At 39.3% G+C, this 12120-nt stretch overlaps 1 pseudogene; it reads left to right on the top strand.

The window, feature by feature from the left end:
• The first annotated feature begins 4676 nt into the window (after positions 1-4676).
• LOC103648943 (proteasome subunit alpha type-7-B-like) lies at positions 4677-11722 on the top strand (annotated as a pseudogene).
• The last annotated feature ends 398 nt before the right edge of the window (positions 11723-12120 follow it).

Here is a 12120-nt window from a genome sequence, read left to right as displayed (position 1 = left end):
AATTGTCAAGGTGTGTGCAAAACTTTAGCTCAAACGGAGTCCATTCGGATCGGTTTTGCTTTCGAAAACTGAAATTTAAGATACTGAAAACAGTTTGAGTTAGCGACTAAATTTTGGATTGTTTCGTTCTTTTTGTTGTCCATTTTGTGATCCGTTTGTTTTGTTAGGCTTATGTATGTCACCGAAACTTTTCAACATCTCCTGCGAGGTACTTGGAGTATTGGAGGTTAGACATTAGTGTGTGACTTTGGAATTCAAGACAAAATTGTCTTAGCGCTAAAATTTCTAAATGCTTCCATTCACCTCCCTCTAGTCAACCTATTTGATCCTTGAGCATCATCCAATGTCGAGGCTATGTATTAACGGGCCGAGGAGAAACTTTAGCCGCGTATGTTGGATGGGACATCAGTGCAATTACAGTGGATCTTGTCGGCCGTGAATTCCCTTTTGCCTCCCTTTCCCATGCTACAACTATAACTTTCTCTTGCCATTCTAGCCCTTTTCTAATGCATACTCCAGCTGATACGCACCTCGTCTATTGGTAGGTGAAGAATGACTAGTAAAAACAGTATATATAGTACTTCCTTCAAAGAAGTGATCGGTTATATAAATAGTACTCACCAAATGACTCTCACTGTGCATACTTAATAGCTTTTTTAATGCCCTTTTTAATAGCTTTTTAATGCCCTTTTAAATAGCTTTTTAATCTTCAGTGTGCATACTTATATATATACGACTCTCACTGCTCCAAATGGAGGAGAGCACTCTTTCTATAAACAACACAAATGTCGATGTATGCTTAATTGTCAACAAAAAATTGTTTTGTTTAACTAAAGTTATAGTTTGTGGAAACATCAACAACAAAGTTATTTGTTATAATAATCATGAAATAGTACAAAGTGTATCTGATCAGTTTCATTTGTGTTTAATCGATCAAAACGATCCATGGTTAATGGTGCGGTTCCCAAGCTTTCTTTGAAGGAGCATAAAGGTGCAAGGTCATAAATCCAATTCCAATATTGGAATCCGGCTCTTTGCCGAGTGCTCAGCGCTTTGTCTATTCCCACTCTCGACGAACAAAGACTCTCGGCACAGACCTCATTTACCGAGGGCAAAACACTCGGCATAGAACGACACTCGGCAAAGGATTCTTTGCCGAGAGTTAGACACTCAGCATATAGAATGACACTCGGAGAAATGGCCGTCAGGAGCCGTCTATAGTTGATGATCGTTAATTTTTTCGACTGTCTGTCATTGACACTCAGCAAATTATATGATTTGTCGAGTGTCACCTAGCAAACACTCGGCAAACCACTATTTTGCCGAGTGTCTTTCCTTGACACTCGGCAAAATGATTTTTTTTCTATTTTTCTCTAAACTTTTTGTGGTGTGTTTCTACAGTATATAGACCTACATGTTAAATTTTGGCACAATTATCAAAGTGTTTGCTAAAATTATTAGATTTAGTTCGTTTAATTGAATTTCTTTGGATCAGATTTGTACTACAAGTCACTCGAAAAATAGAAAATAATGAATGAAAAAATGATATTCATGTTATTTATCACAAGTTACGACCTATTTTAGGAATAGACCAGAAATTTCGAACACCATGCTTACAAAACATGACAACGAACTTGCGATCTAGCTATTTTAAAATTGTATAAAGCATAAACAAAGTCCGAAAATCATGAAACTTGTTGAGATGTCGTGATATCATATGTAGAGGTTGTGATAAAAATTTGACAGAGTTTCGTGAAAGTTGTCATGCACTATGTGTATAAACCTAGTCGGCCTCCATAAAAGTTTCATGATATCATGTGAAGGTCGGCTAGGTTTGTAGACACAGTAGGTGACAACTTTCACGAAACTCTGTTAAATTTTTATCACAGCCTCTACATATGATATCATGATATCTCGACAAGTTTCATGATTTTCTGACTTACAATTTTAAAACAACTATATCGCAAGTTCACGGTCATATTTCGTGAACATGGTGTTCAAAAATTCCGGCTTGTTCCTGATTTAGGCCGAAACATGTGCTCAATAACATGAATATCATTTTTTGCATTCAATATTTTCCATATTTCGAGTGACTTGCAGTTCAAATTTGAATTATCCAAAGAAATTTAATTAAATAAACTAAATCCAAAAGATATAGCGAACACTTTGAGAAATATGTCAAAATTGAATATGTAGGTCTATATACTGCAGGAACATAGTAGACAAAAGTTGAGGGTATAAAGAAAAAATACAAATAAGCTTTGCCGAGTGTCCAAAGAATACACTCGGCAAATGGTCCTTTGCCAAGTGTCTATATTGGAGGCACTTGGCACAATTTTTTTAAATAAATATCTTCTTTACTATGTATCTATGAGGGGGCACTCGGCAAAGGCTTCGACACAAAAATTTTAAATAATAAAAACTTCTTTGTTGAGTGCCGGAGCTCGAGCACTCAACAAATTAAGGCTTCAACACATATTTTTTAAATAATAAAAACTTCTTTGCCGAGTGCCAGATCTCGGGAACTCGTCAAAGAGATTGAACATAACCTCTACACGATCATCCTCACAATATAGTATACAGTCATTAGGACATGCATGTATCTTCTATACTTCCAAACCAAGAGGGCGAACAACCTTTTTGGCATTATATGTTGATGCTATCAATTTGTTCCCCTCTAGAAGAAACTTCTTCATTAGACTTATTATCTCATTGAAAGCCATGTCACTGATACCATTTGTTGCCTTCTACTGTAACAATTCCAACATGCTACGTAACTTTTTATGGGCTTGTTTACAATCTAGGTACAACAAAGTGTTGAGGTCATCTAACATGCTCTCCAATTTTTCTAATCTTTTCATTGTCATAGTTTTTCTCCTCATCATGCAACATTTGTGCTAAAGCATCATTCTCTTTTGTTGGGCATAGTTCAAAATTGTGTCATCGTAATCCTTTTGTTCGTCCTCCAGATTCCCTATTTCTCCATGCTTGATCCAACAAATATAGTTAGGCATGAAGCCCCTTTGCAGCAAGTGAAGTTGAATTGGTGTAGATGACGAGTATTATCTCTCGTTCTTATAGTCCTTACATGGACAAGACATGAAACCTCTAAGCCTGTGTCTCTCGACTGTTCATAAAATAGTGAACGCCTTTAATACATCCTTATAGTGTCGATCTATGTTGTACATCCATTTGCGGTCCATTTGCATTATTTATAAAACATTGTTGATGTAATCTTTGTAATAAACAAATAACACAACTAGCCACAAATTGAAGACATCTAAACAAAAAACTATTTCAACTATATTATACTAGTGGATAAGCTTACTAACCTTTTTCACTGTTAAATGAGTGAAATGTTTAAAATATTCTCCCAAAAAAAACTAGACAACATCTGTCCTCTTATAAAGTACTATATTACCTTCATATATAATACGCAACATATAAGAGGACTAACTCAAATAAATCAATAAATATTAAAACATAAAGCTGAAATCTTTTCTATTACTAATTTCTTCTACATTCATAAATATTGAAACACATATTAGAGGATAAAATTACTAATCCTTCTCTAAACTATACAAATCAACCACAAATATCAAGAAATCTACATAAAGAAAGAACTATTTCAACTATATTATATAAGAGAATGGACTTGCTAAAACCTTTTATACTTCAATGAGTGAAACCTTCCACAAATTCATCAAAAAAATTGGACAACACCTCCCCTCTTTTCATCTTATGGTGACATGAACCAAGAGCTTTGTGTTCTTGGCGTTAGCTAAAGGAAGGAGACGATTTATAAAGCAGAAGAAAGATTTGTCTCAGTTGGTAGTTCCAACTAGTACTAATGTTAAAGCTTTAGTACCAATTGGTGGCTCCAACCAATACTAATATAATCGGCTAGTGTCTATAACTGGTACAAAAGCTTTGACATTAGTACTGATTGGAACCACCAACCGGTACTAAATCTCATGGTAGTTAAAATCGGTGCTGAAACGATTAGGATGGTTTCCTTCTCTTAATTTTAGTGCCGACTCTAAGGAAAAGGGTACTGAAATTAAGAGACGGAAGCCATGTTCTCCACTAGTGCCTAGACTAGGCAAGCTAGTTTTGCTCTACTTTCTCATGCTATTAAGACAAGAGAAGAACGTCATGTAGTAATGGAGAAGTTACGTAGAAAAGATTTAAAAACTTGTATCAAATGATTCTATTTTTTATACTTTTAGACGTTGCCCTTTATATTTATATGGTGTGAGGCCTTGCACTACATATAAAAATAAAAAATGTGGTACAAAGATGTGTCGAAGTATGATTCTAACTCAGATTTGGCCGGATATGGAAACAAGTATAGTTTGTTTCCAAAAAATGGGACCTTACCAATCTTAAAATTCTCTCATTGGGAGTCCAAATTATTAGGTGTTCTATATATGCATTTGACAACATTATCTATACTACTATTAAGACCCTAAGGAAGGCGTCCACACATAAGCGTGCCCCCGCCTTGGCTCCTCACGCCCCTCGTTGTGAATATCGCCCTAGCCCCTTGCCCGTCGCGTCCGCCTCCCGAGGCCCCCCATTCCCACAGCCCCGCACCGCCATACCGTCGATCTCGCCTCCCCAGACCCCGCCCCACACGCCACCACCACCGGCCGGGAAGCAAGTTCAAACCCTAACCACCGACGACGCCCTGCTACGACCGTGCCATCGCCGTCTTCTCCCTCGATGGCCACAACTTCAAGGTGGAGTACGCTCTCGAGGCCATCCATGGCACAGACACTGTCGTGCTCGGCATCGAGAAGACGTCTGCACCCAAGCTTTAGGACTCCAGGTAGAAAATCCTCTGTGCCTCACGTCTGTCATCCATTTGGATCTTGTGATCCTCGCCTCAAACTAATACCTCTGACCTGAATTTCTGTCTCCCAGGTTAGTGCGCAAGATGGCATGCCTAGATGCCCACATCGCCCTGGCATGTGCGGGTTTGAAGGCGGACGCGTGTCTGCTCATCAATCACGAGCAGGTCGAGTGCCAGAGCCATTGACTCATCGTCTAGGACCCTGTCACCGTTGAGTATAGCGCTGGGCTATAGTAGAAGTATACACAAAGTGGTGGAGTTCGCCCCTTCAAGCTTTCGACCCTCATTATCGGCTTCGACCCCTACAATGATAAGCCAGCGCTGTACCAGATTGATCCGCATCGAGTACCTTCTATGATTGGAAGGCCAACACCATGGGAAGGAACTACAACTCTATGTGTGAGTTTCTGGAGAAGAACTAAGGAGACATCCGACAAGGAGACCATCAAGCTTGCAATCCGTACACTTCTAGATGTATATCATAACCAAATTGTTTCTTTATTTTTCTCTTTTCCTTTTGAACTTGCCATTATTCCCTGTTAATTAGGAATCTATTGAGGGGGAACACGTGAGTTGTGTTGGGTTTTCGGCCTTGATGTAGCTTTACCCCCAAGTACTGCACAAATAAAAGTTGGGTTTTCTCTAGCACATGTAGAAATCCTAAAATCTGTACTAAGGAATTCCCTTACTTCACCTGGTGAGGAGTTCTGGAATGCAACAATTGAATGTGTTGATGGGATATCTGCATAGGCTAATAATCTACTCGGTTGTTTGTGATTACTAGGTTTTGAACTAATCACTGTGTTGTTGCTCATTATCACATTAACAAATTAAATGCCACCTTTTTTCTTTACATCCATAATAAGAATGTGAAAAGTTAATAGTCTATCGGTCTATACTGGGATTTGTCTTTTCTTTGCTCTCAAACTATTTGTACCATTTCACATAAACCAATTTCTATATTACAATCGCGGTAGGAAACGGCGCTTCAAAGCCTATCCACGTCAGCATAAATTTTTCCATCCCTTCGATCGTGAATCAACGGCATCTGTCGTAGTTTTTGGTGTTGGCTTCCTCCCTCTATATCTCAAGACGTCTCGAGAGTTCGATCTGATGCTTGATTTTGGATTCCTCTCCTTGCTCCCTCCGCCTCGTGCTCTCGGCCCACTCCCAGTCGGTAGGATTCCTCTCCTCGCTCCCTCCGCCTCGTGCCCTTGGCTCACTCCCAGTCGGCAGTCGCTTGGCGGTCGCTGCCGAGCTTGCGGCCAAGCAGCCACCCGCAGCTGCGGCGGCGGGGGAGAAGAGGAGCCGAAGGAAGGGCTCGATCACCATTAGCCTGAAGAAAGTGTGCAAGGTAGTGGTCGGTGCAATAAATCTCAAGATTTTTTGTAGCTATTTTGCCCCATGTTCTTCAGTTCTTGCTATGTGCCTTCCATGTGTGTTCAGAAAGACGGCTTATTTCTGAGGCCTGGATCCCAATTTGAATTTTAGAGATAGAAAACGTTTCGTTTTCACGCTCACTTTGACCATTTGGGATTGGATTAGGAGGAGTCGCTCTGGCTCGATTGCGTTGCGCGTGAAAGCGGCACTTTGGACCGCCTAACTCCCGGGGGGATTTTGCAGGGCCTTTTGTGTCACACCCGTGACGCCGCTCGCCGCACATCTCCAGGTCCACCACCATGCTCCCCCGCGGCGGACCCGCCTTCTTTTTTTCTCTGCGCAGGGTGACGGAGCTCTACGTCTTCTCCCATGGCGGTGGATGCCTGTTTTGGTGACAGGAGCTAGCACCGACGGATGAGGAAAGAGGGCGCATGGCGCCGCTACTTATAGGCCAAAGCATGGGATCCCTGCCAGAGAAACACGGCAATTTTGGCGGGTTGGTTTTGATCCGCACGGGAGTTGTTGGGGAGATCTCGGCGTTTTCTGTTGGGTCGTGGCAGCGGTGATGAAGCTGACACGATTGGCCCACTGGTCAGCGAGACGCACCACGCGCGAGCGCGGGCAGTCACGAGGTTGAGCTACTGGCCCCACCCGGCAGTGACACGGGTCTGGTCAGCGCACGAGGCAGGATGGCTGGGACGCGGCTGACCCGCGGGTCCCCCGCGTCGACGCGGGTGGTGATCGCTGGTGGGCCGCACGGCTGAGGAAGAAACGGCTGATGGGCCAGGAAGCTGCGGCCCAGGTGAATAGGTGTTTCTTTTCTTTCTTTTTATTTTCAAATTCTCATTTTCAGATCCAAACCATGTTTAAATTCTTATTTTAATTTTCATGTTTCAAGGTCAAACGAATTATGATATGAATAATACTCCTTACAGTTTGCAACAATACTATTTATTATTATTATTATTTATTCTTCTCCCTATTGTTTAATTATGGAAGAAAGGAAAGACTTTATGAAAATTTCATTTCTCATTTTCTGTTTTATATTTATATTTATAATTTGAGCTCAATTTATGTTATGTTTTATTTATTCAAGTAAAATGCATCACAGAAATGACATCAGCATGAGATGCACAATTTTTTACTTATTTATTGGTTACTTGACTACTTTAATTCCCTTAATTGAGTATGCACTAGACAATAATCAACTCGGTCCCAAATCATAAACAATCAAATATACTTAGTTTTTTATCTCTTTTTTATACATATTTTGGGCTTTACATTTTGTGAGTTGGGTTCTCTAGACGAATCTGCAGATGCCTGTGCCCCACCACCAGTTCTCAAGTTCAATTGATTCTACCAGACACCATGGAGCACACAGAATTTTAGTTCTTTTTGTTTGTTTGTTTGCTGCTGTGTCTAGGCCCTCAGTCAAAATCCAAATGGAAAGAATCCGAGGTCGTTAACCACTGCTAAAAGCTGGACAAAAGAATGTTAATTATCCTATCTGAAATCTCTTTAACCTGGAACATATTCAGAAAGAAGCGAAGCGACCAAATGGTTTGGAGGACAGAGGGTGGTGAGCGGATCCAGTGGCGCCACATCAATACCTTGTACGAGTAGTTAAATGAACGATCCTGTGGCGCCAACCCAACCCAACCCAAGCATCCGAAGGTCACTGTCGCCGCCGGACAGGCGTCGCTGTCGCTAAGCAAATCTCTCAACCCGACCGGTCAGTTGATGGCTCCAACCCTCCCAGCTCTCGGCTTTGTTTATTGTTGTTGGTGCATGAGATGAGCACCGCCGCTGTACCTAGAGGCTTAGAATAACAAACAGGTCTCGGTTTAATGGATGTGTGCCTGCTTACTGATGCTGCATTACGTGGAGATAAGGAGGAACAAAAGGATCAGTGACTTTGGTGAAAGAGAAAGAATACAAAGAACAACTCTTTTTTTATTGCTGGGATTGTTTAATCGAGGGGATAAAGATTCGCCGTGGACCAAAATTGTGAAAACTTAATCCATCAATAGTTCCATGGACCAAAATTGTGAAAACTTAATCTATCAATAGTTCAACGCTGCTCTGTGAAAGCTTACTTGCTGCATTGAATATTGCACAAATAAATGACAGCGCGACAAGCATGTTGGAGAATCTCTTGGGGGAAAAACTTTGGCTTTTCTTGGATTACGAAAGGTTGGATCTCAAGTTACTTGCCGTGTTAAAGGCTTGGGAATATCTTCGCCTGAGGTATGTTTTATGAACGTAATAGAATAAGTTTTATGTTCCATCATACTTAACTGTTGAATCAAACCTCATCATAGGGCACAAGTATTTATTTACTAGCTTTTACTCCTGAAAGTTCCTCTAACACATTAGAATCAACAGTAAAAAAGTTCTTACAACTCTTTTTTTCTTTTTAACTTTGAACATCTTCTTTGCAACAACATAGGCTCAAGAAAATCACTGGAACAATTTACAAACCCGGTTAGGCAAATCCACCTTCAAGACATGAATGGGGTATTTCCTTTTACACTCTACCGTTCGTAAGGTTCAAGCAGACATGGAAAGAAACACAATTTCCTTGACAAAAATAGCTTACATTTTACATACCTTTAATACAAAAATTGTTTGATTGTATATGAACAGTATAATTGATGCCTAAACTGAAGTTGTGAACAACTTATAATGTGTAACATTGTCTTTTGTATAATGACATTGTATATGACATGTGGTGATTTTGTTGACTGTACGTCAAACTACGTCTAAACTGAAGTTGTGAACAACTTATAATGTGTAACATTGTCTTTTGTATAATGTCCGCTATTGTCTGCTGTACAATGTATGATACGCACCTAGGACATTCGTAGTAACAGTCGACCCCTTTTACATGTATAGGTATGACAAAATCTCGTGCTACTAAGACAAAAGAAAATTACTCAAAACAATTATTACACTGGTGAAGATAATACAGTTATAGACATGTTCAACTAATATTATTTCCACATATTTTCTAATGATCCTATTTGTTGTTTTGGACTCTGTCGTACACATTAATAATTGCAAATTGTCATAGTTTAAATTTAGTCGCCTTAGTTATGTCCCTTCTTCATAAGAAGGTACCCTAAAATCGAATCGAATTTTAGATCGCGCGCAAGGCGCGCACCATCCACTAGTATGCTTTATGCTATATTGTTTATCCAAAAAATTAAAATATATGCATTGTCAACTTTAATACGATGTAATGAGATGTGTTTCCCTCTGTCGCGGCCCGACGCAAGATGGTAAGCTCTGATCCCCTCATCTTCACCCTACTCAAGATCCAAATTTGTCATGTTGCTCGGGTTAGATCTCTCTACCATATTTTTTGGCATGTGCTAATATATTTGTAATGAACTTATTGTCTACAAATTGTCTTGATTATTCATAATAAATAGTTAGAGATACTTTTTAGTGATATGTAAGACTGTAAGCATCACCTATAATATTTCTTGGTAAAAAACATGTGAAGTTTGTGCTCATCGACTTGGGGGCCTAATATGCATGTGATGTTTGTACTCATCGACTATACTCATTTGTCGCTTTGGCCAGCCTCAAAAGTCAAGGCCACATTTATTAGGTAAGAAGTTCTTCCTGTATTATGCATTCATCGATAGTCACTGTTTTTGGTGAAGTTTGTACTTATACCTATGCTCATGACAAGAAGAGCCATGTATGGTTTGCTGACTTGCTTGTGTTCTATCCATTAGGTAATAAAAGAACAACATTCACATCAAGTAAGAGGAGAGGCCGCAATACAGGTCTGTCATTTTTATTTGTTTCATCATTTATTTCCCACATGCAGTTGTTACCTCATTATTCATTATCATAATGTCAAGTAGTCAATATTTATTCTATTTTAGTTTGAACACTTTGACTGTTTCAGGTGAACTGAGGGATGTTGACACTGGAAACAAAATAACAAAATGATTTCATATTGATGAGGCCCTAGAGAATATAATTTCTTTTTTCTTTCTCTTACTTAAAACTCAACTTTAATAACTAACATGTAGCCACATAAGCCTTTATATGTAGCCTAACTATCCCCATGCATGTAACAACCCCCTTCCGAAATGTGCTCGATTATCTCATGTGATAATCTTGTCCAGTATCCTTTCTAGAATGCTACAATTAATTTGGACATGATTGTGTTATTTTTGCACATAAGTACACTATATTAATAGTATTGGAGAAAATATAAAAGAGTAAAATACCATATCTTGCCATTTTTTAGAGGCCATCCAAAACTATTCGGTTCCACTTCCACAGAATCATGTCTATGTTTCAGCCTTCATGTTTAGACAACTTGCCTACATAGAGTCTGAGCTGGTAGCCTTGTATTGTCCTAGCCACAATTGGCTTTGGGAAACGGGATAATGAACACAAACACAATTTGTGTTAGTTTAAGTCTTCGATAACATGTTTTCTTCAATTTTTATAGGAGCTAGTTTAATCCCCTACGGATCCCTAGGTTCAAGTTTTGGACATAGACAAGTAAGAAAGCTCTCAGACGAGACATGACAACAGGTATGATGTGTGCTGTTGGTGGTGTAGAAGTTGCCGCTGCACCTGGAGATCCTTGAGCCACATCTCTTCTTAACAAGGCAAAAGCATTTTGATATAATCAATATGCAAGTTTTTGCACTCTCCTGTGCAGCAAATACAAGTGTCTGCTTGCTTAAGTAGTTTAGCAAAGTGTTCTTACTTTCTGGAGATAGTACTATGCTAGCATCTTTAGTTTCAGGTGAGCTATCCTTAGTATCTTTTCTAGAGACCATATGGAGAAAGTTAGACCAAGAGATTGTTGCTTGGAAGCGAAAATCAACACAAGAGATTGATTAGATTAGTTTTATGCACAATTGTGTCTATGTGCTTGCTTGTTGCATCCCTGCTTATTAATTGTGCTCTCCATCTATCTCTTTGTTCATTTTTATATAGGATTCAGCAATGCGTCATTTATATATGATGCTCTTTCACTGCTTGTTTTGAATAGGTGGATTGGGAGGCGATATGAAATAGTAGCAAACTTGAGTTAGCTTAATTTTCAAGGATGTAACATGTGTTAGCACTATGTGGTTAGTTGGAGGACAGTGGGCAGTTCGTTATCGAGTATAATTACTTTAAGTAAATGAGCAATGTCGCGAATCGTGATATCAATGTGGTTTGGTGGATTTCCTTCCATGGTTGGGACGTGAGTAAATTGCATGTTTTGATGGGTTTTAGACTTTTTGAAAAAATGCATCTATACTGAACTAAAACAATTGAGAATAATCAAACTATAACTGAATTATCAAACATCTAAAAAGGCGATTGTATTGACCTCCAGTTATGCTCTCTTTCATGCAGGTTGTCACTGATACTAGCACAAAGAAAGCTGACATGATCTTTGGTGAGATCCAATCACAGATAAAGGACAAGAATAGATGTGAAAGCAAACTCAATCAAACGTAAATCTCTTTCTCTCTCTGTTAGCACTATATGGTTAGTAGGAGGACATTAGTGGAAGGACAGTGGACAGTCCTTTATTGAGTATAATAACTTCGTTGTCAACCTGCTCAAGGGTCTTGCCGTGCGGGTAGATGTAGATCCCTTTTTTAATTAATCTTAGAAATCTGTCTTACTGGTGGAGTTGAAGGTTGATTATATTGTGCACTAATTACTTAACTATGAATGAACATGGTTAAGGGTACCCTTTGTTTTCTTTCTCTTCTACTTAACTAGCTTTTGCAAAAAAAATGGTTGTGGGGGTAGTTTCAGACAGAGTCGTCAGTGAGGAAATGTATTACAATCGGCATTGACACTATGAAAGAAAAAATAGCAATCCTGAATTTGATCAATAGAGAGAATTG

Source organism: Zea mays, chromosome 2 (assembly GCF_902167145.1).
Source record: "Zea mays cultivar B73 chromosome 2, Zm-B73-REFERENCE-NAM-5.0, whole genome shotgun sequence".
NCBI classification, from domain to species: domain Eukaryota; kingdom Viridiplantae; phylum Streptophyta; class Magnoliopsida; order Poales; family Poaceae; genus Zea; species Zea mays.
The sequence above is the reverse complement of the archived record's forward strand: the minus strand, read 5'-3'. Positions and strand labels throughout refer to the sequence as shown.